The sequence below is a fragment of the Peromyscus leucopus genome, chromosome 3 (genome assembly GCF_004664715.2).
Source record: "Peromyscus leucopus breed LL Stock chromosome 3, UCI_PerLeu_2.1, whole genome shotgun sequence".
In the NCBI taxonomy this organism is placed as follows: Eukaryota; Metazoa; Chordata; class Mammalia; order Rodentia; family Cricetidae; genus Peromyscus; species Peromyscus leucopus.
In genome coordinates this window covers 17,162,517-17,186,725 of record NC_051065.1, presented here as the reverse complement: position 1 = coordinate 17,186,725, position 24,209 = coordinate 17,162,517, and the positions used below count along the sequence as shown (strand labels likewise).

The 24,209-nt window shown below is 36.7% G+C and overlaps 1 protein-coding gene and 1 pseudogene across 2 annotated transcripts in view; both read left to right on the top strand.

The window, feature by feature from the left end:
* Nxph1 (neurexophilin 1) overlaps positions 1-24,209 on the top strand; it is a 294,908-nt gene that overhangs the window by 168,260 nt on the left and 102,439 nt on the right. The gene's annotated exons all lie outside the window — the stretch shown is intronic.
* Positions 20,522-22,978, top strand: LOC114693478 (annotated as a pseudogene).

Here is a 24,209-nt window from a genome sequence, read left to right as displayed (position 1 = left end):
GGGGCTAGAGCACTCAGCTGGTAAGTACTTGTTGCTTTTGGAAAAGACCCAGGTTCAGTTCCTAGCACTCACATAGTTCCTAGCACCACATAGTTCCAGGGGACCTGGTGCTTTCTTCTGACATCCATGGACACCAGGTGTACATATGATGCATATACATGCATACAGACAAAACACTCATACACATGAAATAAAATTAATAAATCTTAAAAAATATAGAAATATAAACCATTCAAAATGCATTTTTTAAAAGTAGATGAACCTTTCCATGCTATGGTGTTAAGTTACAGGCTAACCAAGACTAAGGAGATGTGAGTTAGAATTGATCCCCCCCCCCCCCCCCCCCCCCCCCCCCCCCCCCCCCCGCCAATCACCTTTGATAAATCAAGGAAAACATATTGTGTCAAACAACGCCTCCAAGTTGGTGTTTGCATGATTTTTCTAGTGGTTTCATTCTCTGTGACTGCTGCTTCAGATTATTTCTGGTTAGTTTCTCCATTTTCCCACATGGCAAGTGGGTGCCTCTGTTCCACAAAGGTCAGGTGTCTCATCCCTTTCCTCATCATGTGATGCCTCAATTGCTTTGCATTAAGAATGGGGACGAAGCACCTAACAGGGACATATACTCACCTTGCAGTACATCATGTCAGGGAATTTGTCTGTCCTTGTGCCTATTTCCTGCTGTCCTGATCTGTGATGGGAAACACCTTGACTTCCCAGATGCGACTGAGTCCCCTTCCTGTAACGCACAGTCACAGTGCTATTCTAGGAGCAGACTGCAGGTTATTTGGGAAAGTGCCATCATCATTTGCTGGCTGCTGGAAATATTTGGCTTTTAATCAATATCTGTAAGTGTCCTGACCAAAGGCAATGGCCACATTTTGCCTTAATCAATACTGAAAGTTAAATACTTATATAGCTTTAGACATTTTTTTTTTTTTGCTTTTCATCCCTGACATTTAGACTACAACAATCAGAAATAGTATATTTACTATTGGTGAAAATGGTGTAATAAAATAGCATATCACATACTTTTTAAAATAAAATATCAATCAGCTTCATTTCAGTAATATCATTAGAGAAGAAAACTTTCCAGTTATTAAAACACCATTTTGTTAATTTGTCATTGAATATTCTTTTATTTATTTCTCTTCATTTTTAAAATATAAAAGGTTCACAACTGTGTTTCACTTTTTTCCTGTATTAGCAACATGAACATTTCACTCCTTGACTCAAAAGTCTTTGCTTACTGTGGTACTTACTTTGGCCTGTAGAATAAACTCACATCCCTTGGTTGAGTTTTAAGAGTCTTCTTGGTTTTTGAAGAGTCTCCCTTTAAGCACTGCTATCCATTCCTTGTCTAGGTGCTAGAATCATCTTTCCAATTCCACATTTGGTTGAAAAATGATTTTGTTTGTACTTGAAGTGAGATTGAAAGAGATATATTTTTATCCTTTCTAGGATCCTAAAAAGAAAGGGTATATCTTATCATCCATTTCACTGGATTCTCTCTTCAGATTCTCTTCTATTTGTTGAACAATTTTAAGTAAAAATGGATGACTATGTTGTTATTGCTGTGGTTTAGATACCGTTCTTTCTTCATTTAAGTTCTTACAAAATAATTGAGCATAATAAAGTCTTCAATTCTATGTAAAAATCAAATTTCATATTAAAATCCATGCTTTTTAAATGTTTAGTGTGAGTGTGTGTGTGTACCATGGCATGTATGTGGACATCAGAGGACAATCTGTGGAAATCAGTTCTCTCCTACTATGTGTGTATAGGAGATGGGAATCAGTTCTTCAGGCCAATTCACTGGCTAGCCCTTGAAATCAATTGTCATGAATTCTTTAAAGTGGTTCAAATCATTTTCTTTGACAGGAAAAAAAGCAATGAAGATAATGTGTTAATGTTCTATGTTAGCAGTATCTCACGTAATTGAAAGAAGTTGAAACTGTACAGATGATTTTGTCTCTTCTCTTAAGGGTGGAGCTAGCTGTTGCATTCAGGATTGTTGATGGCATCTTCAAGATCAGGATCCTGTGATACTTAAATTCTGAATTTTATGTAGTAAGAAGTGATTTATTCAATTGTTATAAACACTTTAAAAAGTTTCATTTATTTTTATTTTATGTGTGTGAATGTTTTGCCTGGTGCTTGCAGAGGCTAGAAGAGGGATTCAGAAAATCTGGATGTGGAGTTATGGGTGGTTGTGAACCACTATGTGGGTGCTAGGAACTAAACCTGGGTCCTTTGCAGGAGAAGAACATCTCTTAATTATTTAGCCATCTTTCCAGCCCCATAAACACTTTTCAAATAAATATCTGTTGATTTAAGATTTGTGTAGCCATTTCTAATATTTCCTGGTCCTTTAATCCCAGATTAATTTTTTTATAATATTTCTTGAGAACTATTGTATGGTTAACACTGAAGTGGGTTTTTTGAAAAATGGAAAGAGAGAATAAACTGTTGTAATTAGAAAATAGACTAAATGAGTTTCACTTGTATTTTCTCTGTAGCTGTACTATTCTGCATTATTTCTTATTTTCATTACACTATCAATATATCTTTGCTCTCATCAGACTTCTGGTTAAAATCGAACTAAACAAGAGAAATTTTCAATTGAACAATTTTGAAAATAAAAAAAATCACTAAGTTTAGACTTCACATTTACATCTTTTCATTGCATTTTAGAATATCTAATATATTATCACATAATATTTACACCTTATCTGCAATTTTTAATTTACATTGCATACTTTTATTTAATAAGTATTATATGTGGGCTTTGGTATGGCAATAAACAACTACTGTTATTAGTAAAATCAAACATCAGTATTTTGATTTGAGAATATAAATTGCTGTCAATTTTGTGGCTGAAAAAATATTGGCATTCTAATTGGAAGTATATATATCCTTAAATATATAAACATGATTCCACTTACCTCATAGAAGGGATTCATTGAGTATTTTCACATAGTTTATGGAAATAGAAATGTACTTGTATTTAGATTGTTGTTTAGATACTACAACCTGCCATACCACCACTGATTGCTGAGCTATGTACTGTATGCTCTCTCTACTACTGAAGCTTTGATGTTAAGTTTTAAGATAACAACAAATCAGTTCACTGAGATTCATTCTTACTCACTACATTCCTAACAGGACAGCTTAAGAAAGGGCTTGTTTTTGTTGAGAGGGAATGAAAGGTGATATAAAAATGCATTATTATGGGGTGGCTTCTGTGTAATTTTGGATCACTGGAATGCCAGTTGGGGAATGGCAAAGGCTAATACTCAACAGATGGCAGAGTTCTAAACCCTGTAATAATAGATGCAGTTACTCTCATTACTGCCACTTGATGACACACACAATAGTGTGAAAAGGCTTGAACTGGGTAATCATAGTAAATATACGCAAAGGGTCCAGATGCATCTCAAACAATCAGAACGGTGATGGATATTCAGGCTGAATGCCATTTCTGTACATATTCTAGGTACATTTATTGCTAGGGATTAGAAGCAACATCGCTTGTCGTGGAGAGGAGCGCCACTTCCTCTTGTAATAACAAGCAACAAAAATTGACATCTGTTGTAACACAGACAGATTATTCCACATCCTTTATGATTGGGTGTCATTACCGTGCATATAAATGTAGTTTGCAGATGTTCAACATCAGAGATCAAAATACCAATTTTGCCTACAAAGGAATTGCAATGGATCTTGAAACCTAAGCACTTCTGAAAATAGATAAGTTAAATCTTTAAGAGTGGGGACGGTAAAAAATCAGATGATATCAGAAAGAGAAAGCATCAAAAAGCATCAGAAGGGATGTGTGGATTTCCAGAAGACCTTGATATTGCTATTTTCAGCTTTGTTAAAGCACAATTCTTGGTTTTAATTTCCAGAAGCTGTGTTTGAAATATCTTGGTTATTTTCTTCAATACAGTGGGAAAAAAAAAAAAAACAACCAAAAGAAAAAAAAAGGAGGCTGATGATTTTTTTCCCCTGAAAGACAGAATCTGTCATTCTAGAGAATTAATTAGATCACATTTGAATATTCATAATTTGTCCTGTGTCTAATATGTAAAAATAGTTCTTGGTGATTGCAGCAGGGGGAGGTGGGTGGGTAACAATGACCTACAATGACACTATTAAACATGGTATAATAGACAAATTTCCCTTTTGAGTTGATGAATAATTTAATAACAGTTGCATATATATGTATATATATATATTTGTTGCTCTATTAAGTGTAGGAATGATAGATGCAAGATGAAAGAAGGAACTTTTATTTTGTGGCACATTATAAAAAACCTAAGAATACAAAAGCATTATGGCTCATGGAAAACACTTTCCCCTTTCCCCAGCCAAGTAACCTCAAACCACAAACAACTTCAACCAAAGGAAAGAAACCCAAGTCACTTATTTTAACAATCTTGTGTCTGCTTGGAAGGCATGGCTAACAGTGTGGATATATTTTGCATTTGCCTCTGGGGATTTACCACTCAATATTAAAGCACTTCCCACTGTGACATTTTTTAAACCATCTCTTTCCTCTGCTGAGCTAACAACATAATGGGGATCAAGAAAGCAGTCTGGAACAAATACAGCATAAAATTCCTGCCAGGCTTTGGCAGCAGAGACATGGTGTTCAGACCTCTTTGTGCAGTGGGTCAGGATATAGGAATGCTGTCCTGTGCCCTTCAGAAGCTTCTTAAATGAATTAGCTTGGCCATATTGTAAATTTGAAATATTTACACAGCATCCTTGGTTCAAATCTAAGTTTTTTTTTTTTAGGCCAGTGACTATGTATGGAATAATGCATGTAAATCAAGAAATGATGCTGATGATACTATGAAAACCACAAAAGAGTGTCTAGTCAGTGGGAAGCCATGATCAAACAATGAGAATGTGCAATTTCTTGGGATGTTGTAAAGGCTCATTCCTTTTCTTCAGATTTATTTTTTCTATTTCAAGAAGTAGGGTACTGTTTACTGACTATATTCCTTCTAGTGCTTTTATTATAGATTCTGTTAATAGATTATTTTATTCTTAGTAGATTTCATAATCCAAATATATATTTTACTGGGGACTTGATTCTGGCTTGTCTTGGGACTAAGAAGTTTGAACACATAGTAAAGCTATTAGAAATAACTCAAAGAACTTTGAACCCAAGCAGTGAGAAAAATCACATTGGGACCTTTTAAATTTAGTAACAATAATTGGCCCATCTACAATTAATATAGTATTTATATGGATTATTGCTTAAATAGGTGTTTAAATTTTATATGCTATGGATGATTTCAGCTTAAATTAGTTAAAAGCACAATTTAATTAAGACTGATGAGATGCAGGAGGAATGCATTTGGTTTTACACTTTGTCTGTGCAGTGCCACTTTATACAGTGCTCATTTACCAGTGACAAATAAAGAAGTCAATAAATTCCTGTTTCCATCAACTAGACTAATGAACTTCATTAGTTGATCATGTTATCAGTATAATTACTACAGACCACATTTTTGCCCTTGGTTATTAATGAAACAGACTTCTGCATTGTAAAAGCATTGTCTGAGGAGAGAACTCAGTTCAGCTCTGGAATGGAATTTTACTTCCTTTCTAAACTCCCTCTTATACTTAAAAAGAAATACAAAATATCCTATGTGCCCATTTGTGATGGTTTCCACACTGTTTCTTACATAGTTTTCTCCAAAGAGATCCTAGATAAATATGATCTGAGCTGAAAGCACATTTTTTTTTTTTTTTTTTTTGAGATGCAAGCTAAAATGAGATTTTCCTGGACCAGGGTGGTCCTGGTTCTAAGATGATGATCCTTTTATGAGAATGTATACAGACAGAGGGAGGATGCCATGGGGTGGCAGAGGCAGAGGTGGGAGCGAAGCAGCTGTAAGGCGGGGAACACCAAGGCTGGATTGTCCTTGGAGAGTACCTGGTTCTAGTTCCCACCACCCAGATGTGACTCATAACCTTCCATAACTCAAGCTCCAAGTGATATGACGCAGTCTTCTGACCTCTGCAGGCACCAAGCACACACACACTGGCAAAGCACTCATCAACATAAAAATAAATAAGCAAACAAGCCTGTAAAAATATTTTAAAGAGGAAATACTGTATTAAAATACTCAGACAAAAATGAAAACCAAAACACAAAAGATTTTGCATTTGATAACAAATGAATCATAAATGATTATAAGTAACTTTTTTTTGGGGGGGGGGGTTTGAGACAGGGTTTCTCTGTGTGGTTTTGGTGCCTGTCCTAGGTCTCACTCTGTAGACCAGGCTGACCTCAAACTCACAGAGATCTGCTTGGCTCTGCCTCCCAAGTGCTGGGGTTAAAGGTGTGTGCCACCTACCACCTGGCTTGATTATAAGTAATTTTAATTTAGATGTAAGTCAAAACCATTACATAAAAGTATTAAGAGTTTTACAATAGAAAAGGTGAGGGGGTAATAGAGTTTTTAATCACATTTTAAAAAATCACCTTTATAAATAGGTAGATCATCAGAATGAGATTTGCACTCAGAAACTTGAACCATGTCCTTCCTAGGTCTAAGAACATAAGTGTATCTTTCTTATTATTTTACAATAATAAGATGTTTACTAACCAGACTCTTCAATTTAGAAACAATTTTGGGAGCTCAGTGTATGGAATCATCCCACCAAAACCAAAGACATAATTTCAGATATTCTAAAAGCTTCTCCTCTGAAATTATGTTATGGATTCTATGTGATCACTCTGCAGACTGCTCTTTGTGCATAAGAAATATAAACGACAATTAAATAGTATAAAAGATTGACAACAGAAGGAAGAAGGGAGAGAAATACAAGCCTTAGTCAGCTCCAAGACCCGCTTCAACCTGAGTTAAACTGAATGGCTATGTGAAGGATCCCATGGTGGGGATGGGGAACTGGGCAATGACTGCCATTTTGAAGATGGAAGACTTAATGTGACACAATTTTAGAAGATTTTTTTTCCCAATAGACTATGATTTTTTTTAATTTTTATCATTATAAGAGAGAAATCCCTTTTTTATTTTATGCTATGGTACAATAGCATTTTGCTGTTAAAATAACTGAGGATGATTATTTTTGCCATTTAGATTTTTAAATCCATTGGTGAAGAAGGTATTACATTATTAAAATTTACTTGTTTGATTTAGAGGTACTGCTATCAAACATGGTAAGAGTTGTGAACTTTAATTTTTTGACTTATTTGCTTGGTAGAGTGAGAGCTATGAAGAATTCATACATTTTATTTTAAGTGGAAAGTTGATAAGAGAATTAATGTAACTTTATAATCTTTTTAAGCAACAATGGTTGCAATTTCACATTGTTTTGACAGCACCAAGAGAAAGGATTTTAATTAAAGGAAGTGGTGAATAGAAATTTTCTTAGGAAAACTGGGGGCCTTTCTGGGAACCTAATTTTAACTTTCCTATGGAAATTCAAGTACTCTCCATGGCATGAGGTTGAGTTAGCTGCAAATTTACATTTCCATATCATATATACTATACCTATCTTCATTGTAAAGGATTGCACCACACTCGATGTGTTGGTAGCTTATACATTTTTATTGAAGGGCAGGTAGGTAGCTACATGATATAATTTGAGGGAATCTGTGAAGATTGCTCTTAGCTCAAAGCTCCTACTACAAGCTGGCTCTTGGAAGTTAGATGAAATCATTGTGTTTTCAGAAAGTTTCTTTGAAAGTAAAAGCACTCTATGGGAGAAAACCATTCTATATATCACCTGCCAGAACCAAAACTCTGGGGAAAAAGAGAACAAAAAAGAATCTTGACAGAGCAAAGGAGACAGGGAATTGATGGGGTTGTGGATTTCCACTGAGAGCAATTAGGTAAAGGAATCCAAATGAAGTGCCCTACACAAATATGTTTCCAAGGATTCCAAGTTATTTTTTGGAATGCTGTGATTTATAATTTTTCTGAATTTTCATGAATTCATAGTGGCAAGGTGCATGAAGTATATCCAACTGCCACATGGGATCCTTTCTTATCAATGCTTTGCTATTGGTATCTAGTAATCTTAATTTAGATTGCATGGAGAGTTTTTTTTTTTTTTTTTTTTTTTTTCAGAACAATTCTACTAGTGAAATTTTAGGCAATTGATTCATCATGTCAAGAATTCCCAGATATATGATATAAGACTGAAGAAAAACTCAATGTAGCTTAACATTTTACAAGCATTCTAACGCTATCATGGCTTCATGAAAGAATTGGTTGACTTCTACTTCTGTCAGAAATTAAATAAACATTTATACTCTCAGGTTATAAGACACCCCACAAATTCTTCAGCACAATAGTAACTTTGGCATCAACTCCTGTTATGGTGCAAAGAGAGAATTTAGAAGATTCAGATTTAAAACAAACAAACACATAAAACAACAACAACAAAAAAAAAAAACCAAGACATTTGAGTACTATCATGCTACCGTTCAGTGTTCCCAGTCTGCTACATTTACTCATTAAACCCTTTCCCTGGCAGACATCATTAACCTTGCTTTGTAGATAAGGAGACACACACAGAGGTCACCAATCCTGGCAAATGTTTTGTCCACTCACTGCCACTGCTGATAGGAGACAGAAATATTTAAAAAATGCAGCCTCATGTCTTTGTCTGTCGTACTTAAAGTTGGGTCTCAATTATCAGCCAAGAGATGTGCTACTGCAAATCCACTTAGGCAGTGGGTTATCTAAGATGGAAAACTCACTTTGATTTCTATCTTAATAAATTGTAGAAAGATGATTGATGCATCGCTCAATTTCCTGTTATTCTATACATCTGTTTCTACACTTGTGTAACTATGCCTGAGCCTTCACTCTGCTGTTATCTTGATGTTTCTCTTACAGAATTCAGTTGTTTCTTCTGTCATTTGCTCCATTAATTGTCTCCTTTTAGTAATTATCACCATATTTTAAGGCATGTGTGAATTTTCTTTCATCCAGATAAGCTCCATTTTAAATGCTAGCAAACCTAGTTTGAAAAAAAAAAAAAAAAAGCCTTTCAAACACCGGCTATTGTCCAGGGCTTTCATAGTGCATTTCAACAAAGAGAATCTACACTCACTCAATTTGCAAACATCTGGAGGAAAATAATGTGATAATTAGAAGGCAACATGGGTTCATCAAAAACAAATCATGCCAAACTAACCTAATTTCTCTCTTTGATTTCTTAACAACCTGAGTGGGAACACAGTGGGTATTTTTATTATAGTAAGATACTTGATATAGCCTCTTAATGTTCTTAAAAGGCTAAGGAAATGCAGATTAGGTAAAATGACGGGCTAATGTGGAAACGATCAAGGGACCATTATCTACCTGTGGTTCAGTATATGAGAGGCTGTGTGGTAACTTTTATTTTATTCATTGATTAACTATTAAATATCTTAAACTTTTGACCTTGGTTATAAGTATTTTTATTTTTTCATAATAATAAAGGCAATTGACTATAGGGACTTCATTTTTAAAAGGCAACACTGAAGGAATGTATATTATGATTCTTTCAGTCCCAAAAAAGATTGTCATAGTGACTTAATCTGGTTTCAGAAAGACAGCTGTCATATGCTTTCTCTCATAAGTGCTTCCCAGATTTCATATAAATTAACAAAATCATGTATGTACATATGGCATGGAAATAGAAGTGAAGGGGAACAGACAGAAGTGAGAGGGGAAAGTGCTGATAAATGGGAGTACAGGGTGTGGGGGATCGTTTTAATGCACAATATATGAATCTATAAAAATGTCCTTCTACAACAACAGTATTTATGATGAATACAGACACACACAAACAACACAGTAACACTGGTCATTTTCTATCTAGAAAGAAACATATCTTGGCTGTTTTTGTATTAGAAAACTACAAAATCATACACATAGAAATTATATGCATATATTCTGAACACATATAAAGATGTATATAATTCAAAATATAGCTCATATTCCCACTTTCCATATTGAACTAATTTTTTCATAATTTTTATTTCTGTTTACTTTTATTAGTGATATGTAAGTTTTTATAAAAGTTGACATATACTGTAATTGTCTTAAACTTCACTTGTTTTTAATTATTAGTATACCATTAACATAGTCTTGATGTTTATAATGTTAACATAAGATTACAGTATCTTGGTGCCTGAGTTTAATGACTCATTCTTTATTAGATAGACTATATCTTTTTTATCTTACCATGAATGATACTTGAATATTTATCATAAGACAAAAACCTAACATTATATTATTGTGTAAAAACATGAACATAGTAAGAGTTTTAGATTTGTTTTCTAATTTTATGCTAAAAATTGAATTTGTTTACAATCCTTCTGTCTGTTTCTGAGAGGAAACCAAACATATATGTATATAATATGCTTGTATGTGTTCATGTCTACACACATTTATATCAAAGCCATTCTAATTCTAGATAGATTAATATTTTTTTCTACAGAAAATGGAAAGTTCCTTTTTGGGGAAAATGAAATTCACTGAAAAGATTTAAGTAATGAAAGTTGTCATAAATATTTTAGAAGTCCATGTTTCATTATGCAGCTGTGATGAAAAAATCTCCAAGTGTGGCCTTAAATCGACTTTCGTCTGTCTCTTTCTCAGAATTTATCAAAAATAGACATTCATTTGGTCATAGTTATTGTTCTTATTGAGCATACCGAAATAAGAATTATTTTATGCCCTAAAGTGATATTAAATTATATTTCTTGTTAATGTATTACAGCAACTAAGGCCTTCTAAATGGCATTTGAGAATACAGATTCTGCCTGTATTTTAATGCTGCAGCAGATACAATTTTGTGACTTCCACTGTTAGGTGTGCCCAGTTGTTTTTTTTTAATTCCCATCTTTTTTTACATTTTGCATGTTGTGTCTCATTAAAATTTCAAATGAAATTGTATGGCACTGATTGAAATTGTTTCTGTGAGGGGAAAATTTGCACATTATATCTGCCCAGAAATACATCTGTGACAAGCACTGCTATTTGCTCAACACAAGGATGCTGTGTTTTAGGATGGATCGCAGGAGCTAAGTCTTTAATAAAATTGCCATTGATTGTCCCTGTAGGAAGCAGTGTGCACGCTGGCTAAACATGAGTTGGACCCCCCAGTTCCATTGTTTATTGACTGTGTAACTAACATCTCCAAGTTCATTTGCTCATCTGAAAAATGCAATGATACAAATTCTTTAAGGTTGTAGACAGGGTTCAATGAGACAAGTAGCTCTTGGGACATAGTAGGCTCTCAACAAATGCTAGATAGCTCTAACTGCTATGTCCCAGTGACCAGACTTCCATGGAAGGTAGGGCATAATCTTTCCTATGTTTTAGAAAAAAAATCTGATACTTCTTGCTCAAGCATACTGGAATATTTTTTTGAATACTTATAACAAGCACACATTTACAAATGACAATACGTCAACATTTTCCTTCTACATCTTATTCCTTTTCTTCATCCCTCTGGGTTTCTTTCCCTTCCTTAATATCTACTGAGAACCAATGTTGTTCTATGCTCACTTGGCATTAGAGAAGGAAAATGGTATCATGTCCCTTCCAGAAGGAGCTCATGGACCAACAAAGGAGACAAATATTAATCAAAGAATCATAAAAGCAAAGATAAAGTTGCTGGAATACAAAGTGTTACATAGATAATAAAAGCATGAATATCCAGGTTTCTAATGGAAATGAAACAGATTTTGAAAAAATTATAAGGGATAAGTAGATAAAACAATGGAATCTTAATTAGTTGTCTTCTTTGACCAAGTGGTTATAGAGTCTATTCTCCAAATTGTAGTCAGCGTAATCCCATTAAAAGGAAAGTCAGATTACATTAGACTTCTGGTCAAAACCATCTTAATATGATTCCCACCTTAAAGTAAATCTTCAAGCTCCTGCTTCCTCTTATAGAGCTTTATGTGGTTGCTTCCAGCTACATTTCTGACCTCATTTTTCTATACTCTTTTCTTATGACTGTCCTTTTGAGTTCATGGAACATACAGATAAACTCATATAAGGGCCTTTGATCTTGCTGTTGTCAGCTCAAAACAGCCTTCTCCAGATAACCCCTTGGTTTATCAGTAAGCGCTTCCCTGATGACCTTGTATAAACATTAACTCAGTCTCTATCAGCACCCCATTATCCTTACCCTGTAGTTATCACAGCCCGACATTGTATACATTCAGTTGTTTATATGCTCCCCCTGCCTTGTCCATTTCTACCCAATTTATTAAAATCTTCATGGGACCAGGTGATGCTTACTCCTGAAGTTCTAGCTCTCAGAGCAGTTCCTCGAAGGTGCCTGTGAAGATTAGACATGGTAGAGAGATCACATGGGGCAGAGAAGGCAGCACATGCAAGAGCCGCAAAGCAGGTCGAAGAGAGCATGCCAGCTGCAGAGGAACACTGCTGCTGTGCAACACAGTGAATGCAAGACTGCAGAGAGATTGAGGCTGAAGAGGTAGGCAAGGACTGCACCGGACCTTTGTTAAGGATTTCCTCTACAATCCAATGAAAACTATTGTGTCCTAAACTGAGAAGGATGTGACCTTAGTTATTCTGACTTCAGGATGAATTGTTGATGGAGTAAGAGGTAATAAGGGCAAATAAGTTAGGTAGCTAAAATAAAAGTTGTGGACATTGAGATGTGCGCAGTGAGTGAAGGCACTTACTGTTTGACATAAATGTGGAAGAAAGAAGCCATGCCACAAAGTTGACCTTTGAACTCCTTTGAACTCCAATTGCATGTCATATTATGCCCCACTTCTCGATCAACAATAACAGCAACAGCAGCAGCAACAGCAACACAGTGCCAAAAGGTAGGCCATGGATTCTGTAAGGCATCCTACAGCACACAGCACATCCTTCCACACAAAGAATGATCCAGACCTAGTATCAGTGGTATAAAAGTTGAGAAACTATTGTTTTAGAGCTGATCTTACAAATTGCTCAGTGTTAAAAACTTGGCACTTGGTGTTGAAGTAGTATGGGAATTAAGAAGGATGCTATCATCATATTTAGCTTTGGTTATCCACAGCTGAATGGATAAGGGTTCAGATTTGCTGCAGAGCTAGCTATTCTGCCTGCATGTAGTCATTGAGTCTTTTCTTTATCCTGTGTCTTACCTTCTCTTTTGTGGTGATTAAACCAGTGGAGAGGGTAGAAATACCTAATCATGTTTGTACTTCATAATTGAAGTGTGAGTATCTGGCTATATATTTTATGACCGTGATACAGGAGTTAGAAAGCATATTTGGTTTGATATTTGCACTCAGTTAATTAGTACCAGTGAGTCACCAGACTGTATGCATCTGATATGGGCAGCATTGATTCTAAGAGGATTAATCAGAATAGCTATAGAATCCTTCCTTTGGAGAGTGCTACCATCACCCAGTAGATTATCCGATGATCAGCTAATGAGTGGCTATATGAAAGCAATTATTAATAATTATCTTATTAACTTCATATGCAACAACCCCAAGCACATTCATCACATTTCACTTCATCCTTTATAGGCTTGTGTTGACAGGAAGAAGCCAAATTAGCTGTATTGTGTTTGTGAATAAACCTTCAGGCACTTAGACATTCATGAGGCTTAAATTTCACTTGCAAAAAGAGGAGCTGAAAACAAGGGACCAGGATTTACCCTTCAGCAAATGTATTGTTTTCCCCACAAGTGTGATTGCGGTGTCCTTTCATTCTGAGGGTCTCCTGGGAGTACAGAAGATATCTAGTTCAATACATTTATGTTTCAAATCTGCAAAAGAAGAACTGAAGAATGTGTACTCTTTTTTTTCTCTTATTGCTAGCATTTATGCTAAACACATTATCCAGATTCAAGCAATGCTGACTTGTATGAGCCTTAGTTGAAAGTACAGGATCCCAGTTTTTTTTTTTTTTTCTGTTTTGGTACAGAATAGTTCATGCCAGAATATTTTAGGAGAATAACAAAAATTCTTTTTGTTTTCTCCTCCTCCTCCTCCTCCTCCTCCTCCTCCTTCTTCTCTCTCTCTCTCTCTCTCTCTCTCTCTCTCTCCTTCCTTCTTTTTTTCATTTTCTCTTCTTTTCTATTTTGAGACAGGATATTTCTACTTCCTACATAGCCATGGTTGTCTTGGACCTTACTATGTAGATCAGATTGGCCTCAAATTTGCGAAGATCCTCCTTCTGCCTTCCAAGTGCTGGAATTAAAGTCATGTGCTACTACACCAAGCTATGTTTTACTATTTTTAAACAGGAAAAGAGGCTAAAAGACATGGTGTTAGATTTTTGTACTATCCATTTATTGTTTTCTCTGCTTTGGTTATCTTTGGTGAATGTTTTTACCCTTACCATCTGTTTATCTTGTAGTCTGAAGTTGCATGTATTTTGAAGGGTCACTTAGTCTTGTTGGGCAGGCATTAGGCAATTGATCTAGCTTGAACTCTCTTACTTGTTTCCTCACTGAGATCATCCTGTAGTCTTCTATCATCCTACTTTATAGGAATTTGTTCTTATTCTCTTATTAACAACTGTTTCTTCTTAGGGAATGAGGCTAATAATGAGTGTTTATTACCAAACTTACTTGAGTTTTAGTTAACCCTAATTTTATTTTGTTTATATTTGCTTAGGCAAATGATAATTGGTGGTCTTTCAGATGATGCTAAAGTAATGTATCAATAATTTAAAAATTAACAAATACGCACATTCTAGCTGACCCTTTTCTATCTACATGTGTCTATGGTGTTAGCTGTACTTATTATTGAGCAACCTTTCAACCTCTTTGAACACACTGAGTTTTGAAGCAGATACAGATAATAGTATAAACTGTGCATGAGAGAGTACTGTAGCAATCTTATATTATTATCCAATTTGTCTCTGAAGTGGGAAAGTGAGTCCAAGAAACTTGGAATGATGTCTAAGAATTGTAAAGTTCATCAAATTTAATGCCAAACCAGTGGTAAAACTGAGGAGAGTTTAGAATGTGGTGAGTGTCCTCCCAACAAAGATGCCAAGATTAATTCTGCGCTATAAAATTACATGAAACAATGGCTGGAGAAATATCTTAGGGGTTAAGAGCACATACTATTTTTGCAGGAAACCCATGTTCAGTTTCTCTCACAATTATGCTTGATCACAACCATCTGTAACTCCATCTCTAGACAATCTGTTGCCCTCTCTTGGACTCTGGTACTGCACCCATGTACACAAGTCCACATACAAATATACACATAAACACATAATGAAAAATAAAATACATTTAAAACATAGATAGGATCACATTAACCCCAAATTTCCCTTTATGATGATTATATTTAGATGTTATTATATAAGAGATAAAGTATCCAAATATACTTCTAGTTAAATAGCAACAAAGTCATCTTATAAGTATGTAAAGAAAAGACATTTTATTGTGGAATGAAAATTAGTTTGACTTTGTATTTGTGTGTATGTGTGTGTGTGTGTTGACACATGTATATGTATTGACTCAAAACTATATGTATATACATATATACATATTTATGTAAATGTTGTCATTGGGAGATGTGGAAGGCAGATAAGGCCAACATAGATTGAGAAGTGACAATGTCCATGAAAGAGACAGAACTGGTTTCAATTGTTAATGTTTGAGCAATTAGATGAGGAACAAATCTATCCAGGATCTCCAGGACAGCCAGGACTTGGTGCTGTGGGATTCTTTCTGTATGCTGTTAATATGTGTTGCTCTGATTGGTTGATAAATAAAACTGTGTGGCCAATGGTGTGGCAGAAGAAGGTTAGGTGGTACATTCAACCAGAAGAGACAGAGGAAGAGAAAGAGAAGATGCTACAAGCCACCACCAAGAGAAGCAAGATGTGAAGGTACCAGTAAGCCATGAAGCCACATGGCAAGACATAGAATAATAGGAATGGGTTGAATTAAGTTATAAGAACTAGCTAAAAATGTGTGGGGGTCATAGGCCATACAATTTGTAATTAATATTAAGCCTCTGAGTGATTATTTTATAAGCAGCTGTGGGACCGCAGGCTGGGCAGGACCGAAGATACTTCTGTCTACAACTTGGAGTAAGGAAGAATGTCCTTGAGGAAGTTAGTGACTATACAGGAAGGGTTGTAGCAAAGAAGAGGGAGGGAGACATAGCTTGGGAATTTCTACCTCTTCTGATAAGATCCTTGGAACAGCACTCATGATCATGTAACAGTAACAGTCTTTAGTGTTGGCTGGATTAGGTTGAGCATGTCATGTGGATTATCTCTCTCAGCAATACTGAAGTACTTTTCAGTAGCCATGGTTTTCTACATCTCATGCAGAACTGTGTGCCCTCACCAATCTTGTAAGTGTTTGAATTGGTCAGGTCCAGCTGTGCCTAGTCGGCCTTGTTAATTTGTGCAGCTTTGGTGCTGTGAAAGTGTCTCTCCTCTTTCAGATGAATAGAGTAGTCTCTTTGCAATGTGAGTTTTATAGTTCTTCCTCCACTTCAGTGAGCGTTTGCAGATGTAGCAAATATTCAGAGTTAATAGAGTTTAACATTCAGAGTTACCACCTACAAATTCTTCAGGTGACTTGATTTCAAGTATTTGAAGAGTCTCTCTTTAACATGAGATTTATTCTTCCTTCGTGGGGCAAGCACATGATTTTTCTTCAATTAGATCCATCGAGCAATTATTGAAAACATTGCAACTGATAAGGGTTGAATTTATTATGACCTTGCCACTTCTCCAGCACACTAGAAATATGGTATAATTCCCATTTTATAGATACGAAAACCAAAATTTAAAGTATTAAAATAGCTTGTCTAAAGGCGTATTCTTGGTGTGAGATGAGTTGGGATTTGAGTTCAAGTCCTTCAGTCTCATCCCACTCTTCCTCCACCACTATTGCTCAAATATAGTGACTATATTTGTCACTATATAGACAAAATATACAGATAAAACTTGGTGCTTGGATATATTGTTAGTTATTCTGAACATATAGAGTAGTTTTCACATATTAATGATGATCTGACAGAGATTAAGTTTCTCTCAAACTTTAAGTTTGATTTTTACAATTGTCTGGTTATATTTTCTCTAATTTCCTGATTAGTTGAATAAATATATATTTAATGATTTCCCCTCTTTTAATTAAAAATAGAATTTTCCCCTCACATTCTATATCCTGATTACTAGTTTCCCTTCCCTCTAGTCCTCATAGTTCCTCTCCACATTCCCTCCCATATGGATTTCTTATTAGAAAAAACAAAAACAAAAACAAAAAAACCCAATAGGCTTCTAAGGGATAGTAATGAAATATAACAAAACAAAATGTAGCAAGATAAAACAAAAACTATCTCACTGGACTTGGACAAGACAAGAGAGAGAGAAATTGAGAGAAGGAAAAAAGATCAAGAACCAGAGTACCACTTTTCCCCATAAAAGCACTAAACTGAGAGCCATTGTACGTAAAGAGGACCTAGTGCAGATCTATGCAGGCCCTTTGCATGCTGCCTCAGTCTGTGAATTAATAATAATTTGATCCTGATGATTTAGAGAGCCTTGTTTTCTTAGTGTCCTCCACTCACTCTGGCTCTTACTCTTTCCACTTCCTCTTTCCCAGGATTTCCTGAGACCAGAGGGGAGGGGTTTGATGGAGACATCCCATTTAGGTTTGAATGTTCTGAGGTCTCTCACTCTGCATGGTGCCTGTCTGTGGGTCTCTATGTTTGTTCTCAACTGCTACAGGAGGAAGCTTCTCTGATGATGGCTGGGCAAGGCAGTGAGTGATCTATGACTTTAGTAGAATGTCATTAGGACTCATTATTTTTTGCTATGGAACCCATACCTAACAGTGCTTGGAAAACCAGAGACTAGATAGCCCAGGTAAAACCAGATACTACTGCTCTAGAAAAAAAAAATCAATAAAATGACTCCTATGGAATGACTTTTTATCAGATAACATATATACATATAGAATACATATATATGTATGTATCTATATCTTAACATGAGTCTTGCCATAGTAGAATGTAAAATATACTTAAAGACACAGTGGTCAATGGGACTTGAAAAGTTATAGAAGTCATAAATTATCTATGAGAAAAGAGTAAACAGCTGCATTGAGACCGTTTATGACTAACTACCAAAGGGATGATGAGGTAGGAGCATTAAGAACTGTGAGTTCCGAGACAATGACTGAAAACACCACAGTGCTCTGGAGAAACTTCCTATAGAAAGGTTTTCACAGAGCTGGGCAGGGTAGACTTGGAGGTGAGGGTGTCCTGAGATCAGAAAGAGTAGAATCAGACAGGCGAGGAAGCAAGGCATGCCCTGGGAGCAGCTGTAGCATGAATCTTAAAAGTTCTTATTAATAAAATCAAACCTGAGGCAAGTTATTGGGGTCCATGCTGGTAGATCAGAGAGACAGAACAAACCACAGCTATCTCACCTCGCCGGATCCTCAGCTGGTCTTGTCTCCTCAGACTGGAAGCTTCTGTGTCCTCATCCCAATGAATCTCAGCTGAACTGCTGCTTAAAAGCCTGAATGCTTAACCAGCCAAAATCTTAACCAGCCAAATGCCTCTAGTTTCTGGTTCTCACGCCTTATATATCTTTCAGTTTTCTACCACCACTCCCTGGGATTAAAGGCTGGCTTTTTGGGATTAAAGGCGTGTCACCATGCTTGGCTATTTCTATTGTGGCCTTGAACTCACAGAGATCCAGAGGGATTTCTATCTCTGGAATGCTAGGATTAAAGGTGTGAGTGCCACCATTTCCTAGCCTTTGTATCTAGTGGCTGTCTGTTCTCTGACCCCAGATAAATTTATTAGAGTACACAATATTTTGGAGAACACAATACCACCACAAGCAGCTTCTCTGGAATAGTTAGAAATAAAACCAAGCAGTGGGTCAGGGCCACTTTGTGGGAGTCTTAAGTGCAAAATCAAGGGACTTGGGTTTTATGACGTAAGGATAGCTGTGGTAGAGACTGATAGGGAGAATGTGAGGGCAGGGGGATTTTAGGAGAGGAATTAAAACTTGAGGGGAGCTGAAATAAGAATCCATGTTGTATATAAGGGTCAAAATGAGGAGGAATGGTCAGTACAAACTAGAAATTAGTTATAACTGGTCATATTCCCATAAGCTATAAGGGAAAGAGGAACGTGATAAACAACCTTTAAAGAAACAGGCAAATTGAAATTGTCAGACATTCTCCAGGACCGAGTAAAATGTCAACAGGAGGGAGAGAAAAGACTGCAGTTAAGAAACAAAATGATTAGATATCACAGCAAATTGTAAGATGTGAGTACATCATAGTTTTAAAAACTAGCTAGGGAGCCATTTTGTGGACCAGTGAGAATATTTGACTGGTGAATGGATTTCAGATTCTATTAGCAAAGTTTTATTTTTATTATTTTTAGCTATGATAATCTTTGGGCAGAATGAAAGAAAATTCTTTTTCTTTTTCTTTATTAAGAATTTTTTTAATTCATTTTACATACCAACTACAGATCCCCTTCTCTTCCCTCCCTCCTCTCCCCAGCCAACCCACTCACTCTACCCCACAATTCCTCCTTTGCAAAAGTAAGGCCTCCCATGAGGAGTCAGCAAAGCCTGGTACATTCCAAATTCTTTCTCTTAAGGATGTTTGCCAGTAAGTATCATATCTACCCCAGTATTTCAAATTGTGTGTGTGTGTGTGTTTGCACTTGTTTGTGTATGAATAAAAAAGGACAGAAAGAGACAGGGGTCCTATAAAATCTTTCTTGATACATTCTAATGACTTAAGGAATGTTCTATTAGTTCATCACTCAGAGTTTGAGCCATCTCTCAGTATTGCCACACTAGGGACCAGGTCTACAACACATGGACCCTTGGAAGATGTCTGAGTTCCAAACTATAGCACTATGTTGATATGTATATGAATAATCATAACTGTAGTCATCTCTATGTCAGTTTCTCTACTTATAACCTCACGACGATACACAAAACCGAAATTTGACATAATGTCAAAGATTACTGAAGATAGCCTGTACAGATGTTCAGCAGAGCATTGTGCTATTCTTCCAATTTCTCTCTATGTTGAAGACTTTCATCATAACAACTGAGCTGGAGGGAATGGGGAGAAATAGGTCAGGCACTGGAGCCTAAAGCAGAAGCAGAGTGAGTGGTAAAGGAGGAGCAGCTGTTGCTGGGATAATTGGCAGCACCGGGTGAGTTGTTAAAGCATCAGAAGAGTTTCTTAAGTAGGAGACTTGACGTTGGGGCCTTGCAGAATGGATGTGGACATATTCTGAGCAGAGACAGGAAAGTCTTTCGGGGAAGAAGCTTGGAGAGAAGTACATTCCATTTTAGAAGTGTTCATCTGTAGTGCAGAGATTCCCAGCAGAGTACTCTGGAAGAAGCCTCTCAAGGGATATAGGCTAGCAACACCGCTTTGGTGGGCAGCCACAGAGATGGACAGCTGAATTCCTACAATTAGATGAGTAATATGGGAAATTAGTATACAAAAGGGAAACTGAGAATGAACTTTAAGAATGCCTCCAAGTGATGAGAAGAAAGATTTGATGCCAGCAAAACAGATGAGCAGACCAAATCAAAGGACAATGCAGAAGTCATATCATGTAAAGAAATGGAGGGAACACATGGGGCACGGCAGGCAGACTGGTAACGTTTTTGAAGCTGAGTGGAGATCATCAAAGTAAAAAGACAGACAAGTGCAGCATAGAGCATAGACAAAAGGCCTTGGAGATTACTTAAGAGGTTATTTTTAACTTGAGCTAGAGGTTTGCTCAAAAAGGCTGCCATGGTGACCTATGGAGGAGGCACAGGACCTCACCAAGAAGAGGGAATGCTGAGTTGAGGAGGAGGTCTGACATCGGTTCAAGTCATGGCTTCTGTGTCATAAAAAGCCACCCTGGGATTCAATTATTTTTGTTTTAATAAAAATTCAGGCTTAGCATTTTCTCACTCCTTGGCCGCCTTGACAGCTACTCTTGGTTGGCAGCTGCCCCACACCTAAGGCAGGAAAATAGTGGCCCCCCAAAAGAGGAAAAAGTCTGTGGAGTGGATCGACTTGAGGCTCCAGCTTGTTAGGGAAAGTGGAAAGTACATGTTGTGATCAGACAGGGCAAAGTGAAATTGGTTATCCCCACCAATAACTGTCCAGCTTTGAGGAAATCTGAAATAGAAAACTTTGCCATGTTGGCTAAAACTGGTGTCCATCACTACAGTGGCAATAATATTGAACTGGTCACGCAGGCAGAAATTTCTACAGAGTATACACACTGGCAATCATTTACTCAGGTGATTCTGATATTAACAGAAGGATGCCGAAACAGACTGGTGAAAAGCAAACTAGGAAAGTTTTTCTTTAATGAAACTTCGACAGCACTCCTTTAAAAAATTTACACTTAATGAAGTGATATCTACCATTCTCCCAACATGTATTCCACTGATTTTTATGCTATTCAAAACAATATATGTAGATAAGACTAGACTGATCCCAGATATATATCATTTCCTGCCTCTGTGTTACCATACAGGGTAGAATGTTTGTATATATACCGTTGTTTTGACCACTGACACCACATGTAGAGATAGAAATATTTTTTCTGCTCTGGAATTTCACTGATTTATAATTAGGTTATTAGGATGCTAGTATATAGAAGAATAAAATATTTTGAAAAAATTTCCCTTTGCTGAGGAGTAAAATTATGCTCTAGTTTTTAATTCCAATTTCCATTAAAAAAACAAACAATGGAGAAACTGCCATAACAAGTTGCTATTCATTTGTGGGGGAGACCAATTTCAACCTCATATCTTTACTCCATTATAAACTTTTCTGTACCTTTTTAGGTCTGAATATGCAGAAAAATGTACAGTTGGTATTATTCTATTTAAGTCACTAGCCTAGGATGGCAAATGATTCCCTGGCTAACTCTGGGCAGAGACGTTGGTGGCTGAAAGAAATGTGTGGAACGGTCTTAAGAAGACTGAAGTACATGATTACAGATCTGAAGAAGGAGGTGTTCCATTCGAAATCCACCTATTCCTCTTCACTCTGTGGTTCCCAGTTTCTCAGAACATTTGCCAGAGGCTTGAGTACAAACTGGATCCTCACCAAGTTGCTTAACAAAGCCTTCGGATCTCTGTTATCACAAAACAGACAAAAAGCCTCAAATCCTTTTTGTGATTCAGGCATCATCTGTTAGTCTAGAACAATGTCAATCTGAAGGTTTTGGAAAGGCTTTTGTGAAAGTGCATTTGTAGATTAACCCACAGCATTCCTTTAAGTAAATGACATAATGGGGGTTTAGAACAATGAGTCAGAGGCTTGGCCTCTGATCCCGAGGTGGCTGATTTTCTCTGTGACCTTCAATTAGTTACATAATCATCTTTTGGTCTGCGAATCAGTTATCTAATCTGTGATAGATGAACTTTGCTTTTCTCTTGGTTCATTTAGGGTTATAGAAAATTCAAGGTGCTGTTAGTTCTCATGTTTGAGGTGACTCATTCTTCTTTGAGTCTCTGCTAGAGGACATCTTTCCCTTTGAGCATGTAGACTTTAGTAGCAAGGAGAGATTATATTAAATGATGAGGAAAGCTGGTCCTACAAAGAGGCAAGGAAAGTCCTGGATTTTTTAGGATTTGATGCCATACTGCTGATGCAGTTAATGGGCTGTGCATCTTTGGATATTTGTCTCTACTGGGAGTAATAACTTTATTAAAATCATGGACATTACTTAATGGGTTTACTAGTTTTCTTTTCATGTATTTGAATGTTTTTCCTTATATATATATGTATGCGCACCATGTGCATTACTGGTGCCCACAGAGGCCAGAAGGGAGCATTAGGTACCCTGAAATTGAAGTGACAGATGGTGTGAGCCTCCATATGGGTGTTCAGAAACAAACTTGGGCCCTCTATAAGATTAAAGGCCTGTGTCCTTCCCAAGCAAAGACATGAGATCTCAAGTCCTGGCATTAAAGGTGTGTGCTACCACTGTCTGGCTCTGTTTCCAGTGTGGCCTTGAACTCACACAGAGATCCAGAGGGATCTCTGCCTCCTGAGTGATAGGATTAAGGGTGTGTGCCACCACTGTCTGGCCTCTATGTCTAATCTAGTGGCTGGCTCTGTTCTCTGATCCCCAGATAAGTTTATTAGGGCACACACTATACTGGGGTATGCACTATATCACCATGATACCATGCCTACTAAACTTCTACTTATACTCCATACAGCCATTTCCAAATTATCTGTCCTGATCTCTTCTCTGAAATGGGCAAAGTGACTCTGTGTCCATCTTATTTATATACTGTGAGTACCTCTGACTTTATAACTCTGTCTCTTTTTTCTGTTTGCCTGGTATACCAAGGCAGTGATCACAAGATTCTTTGAGTTCTTGACACACAGATTAAGGGTGTGTGTGTGTGTGTGTGTGTGTGTGTGTGTGTGTGTGTGTGTGAACCAGCAGATATGAAAGGATGAATATAATTTCATATGCCCTAGCTAACTCAATTATTTAGGTAACTGGGATACATGTGATCTTGAACAATATTCACATGGTAAATGAGGAATGGTAAAGAATCACTAGTTAAGTCAGAAACAAAAATTACACACACACACACACACACACACACACACACACACACACACGTGAGTCTACATAGGAGGAGAAAATGGACTCAAGGGGACATTTGTAATGAATTAAACCTCAATTCTGTAGCATACATTCTTTAGCTAGTATCTCATGTAAAACAGACAAGACTTCCAGGCTTTCCATGCTCCATGTTGCCATGGCAGCAGCACCATCACTCTTGGCTCTTTGAGTCATAGGATTTCAGGGGAGAATGGCCTGACACTATTAGGCAGATTGCCAAGGGGCTGGGAGAGGTTACCGAAGCATTTTATTACTGACACTGAAGAAATGATTATAGATCTGGAAGCAGGAGACCTACCATACCGTGGCAATGAGATTCATTGGTTTCCAGAGAGTTGCGTTTTGACTTTTAAAGGAGATTTTTAAAAATGATAGTCAAATGCACTTCAATGGATTAAAAAGAATAACCATTTTAAAAAGCAGAAGGTAGACGCTGTTACAGAGTGTATTCAAATCCATGCTTCTTAGCAACCAGACCAGATTTCACCTATGAAAGAAGGCTAGAGTTACAATAAAAAAAAGCCTTTATGGTTCTCTAGAGAATATAAAGGCATATTAGAGA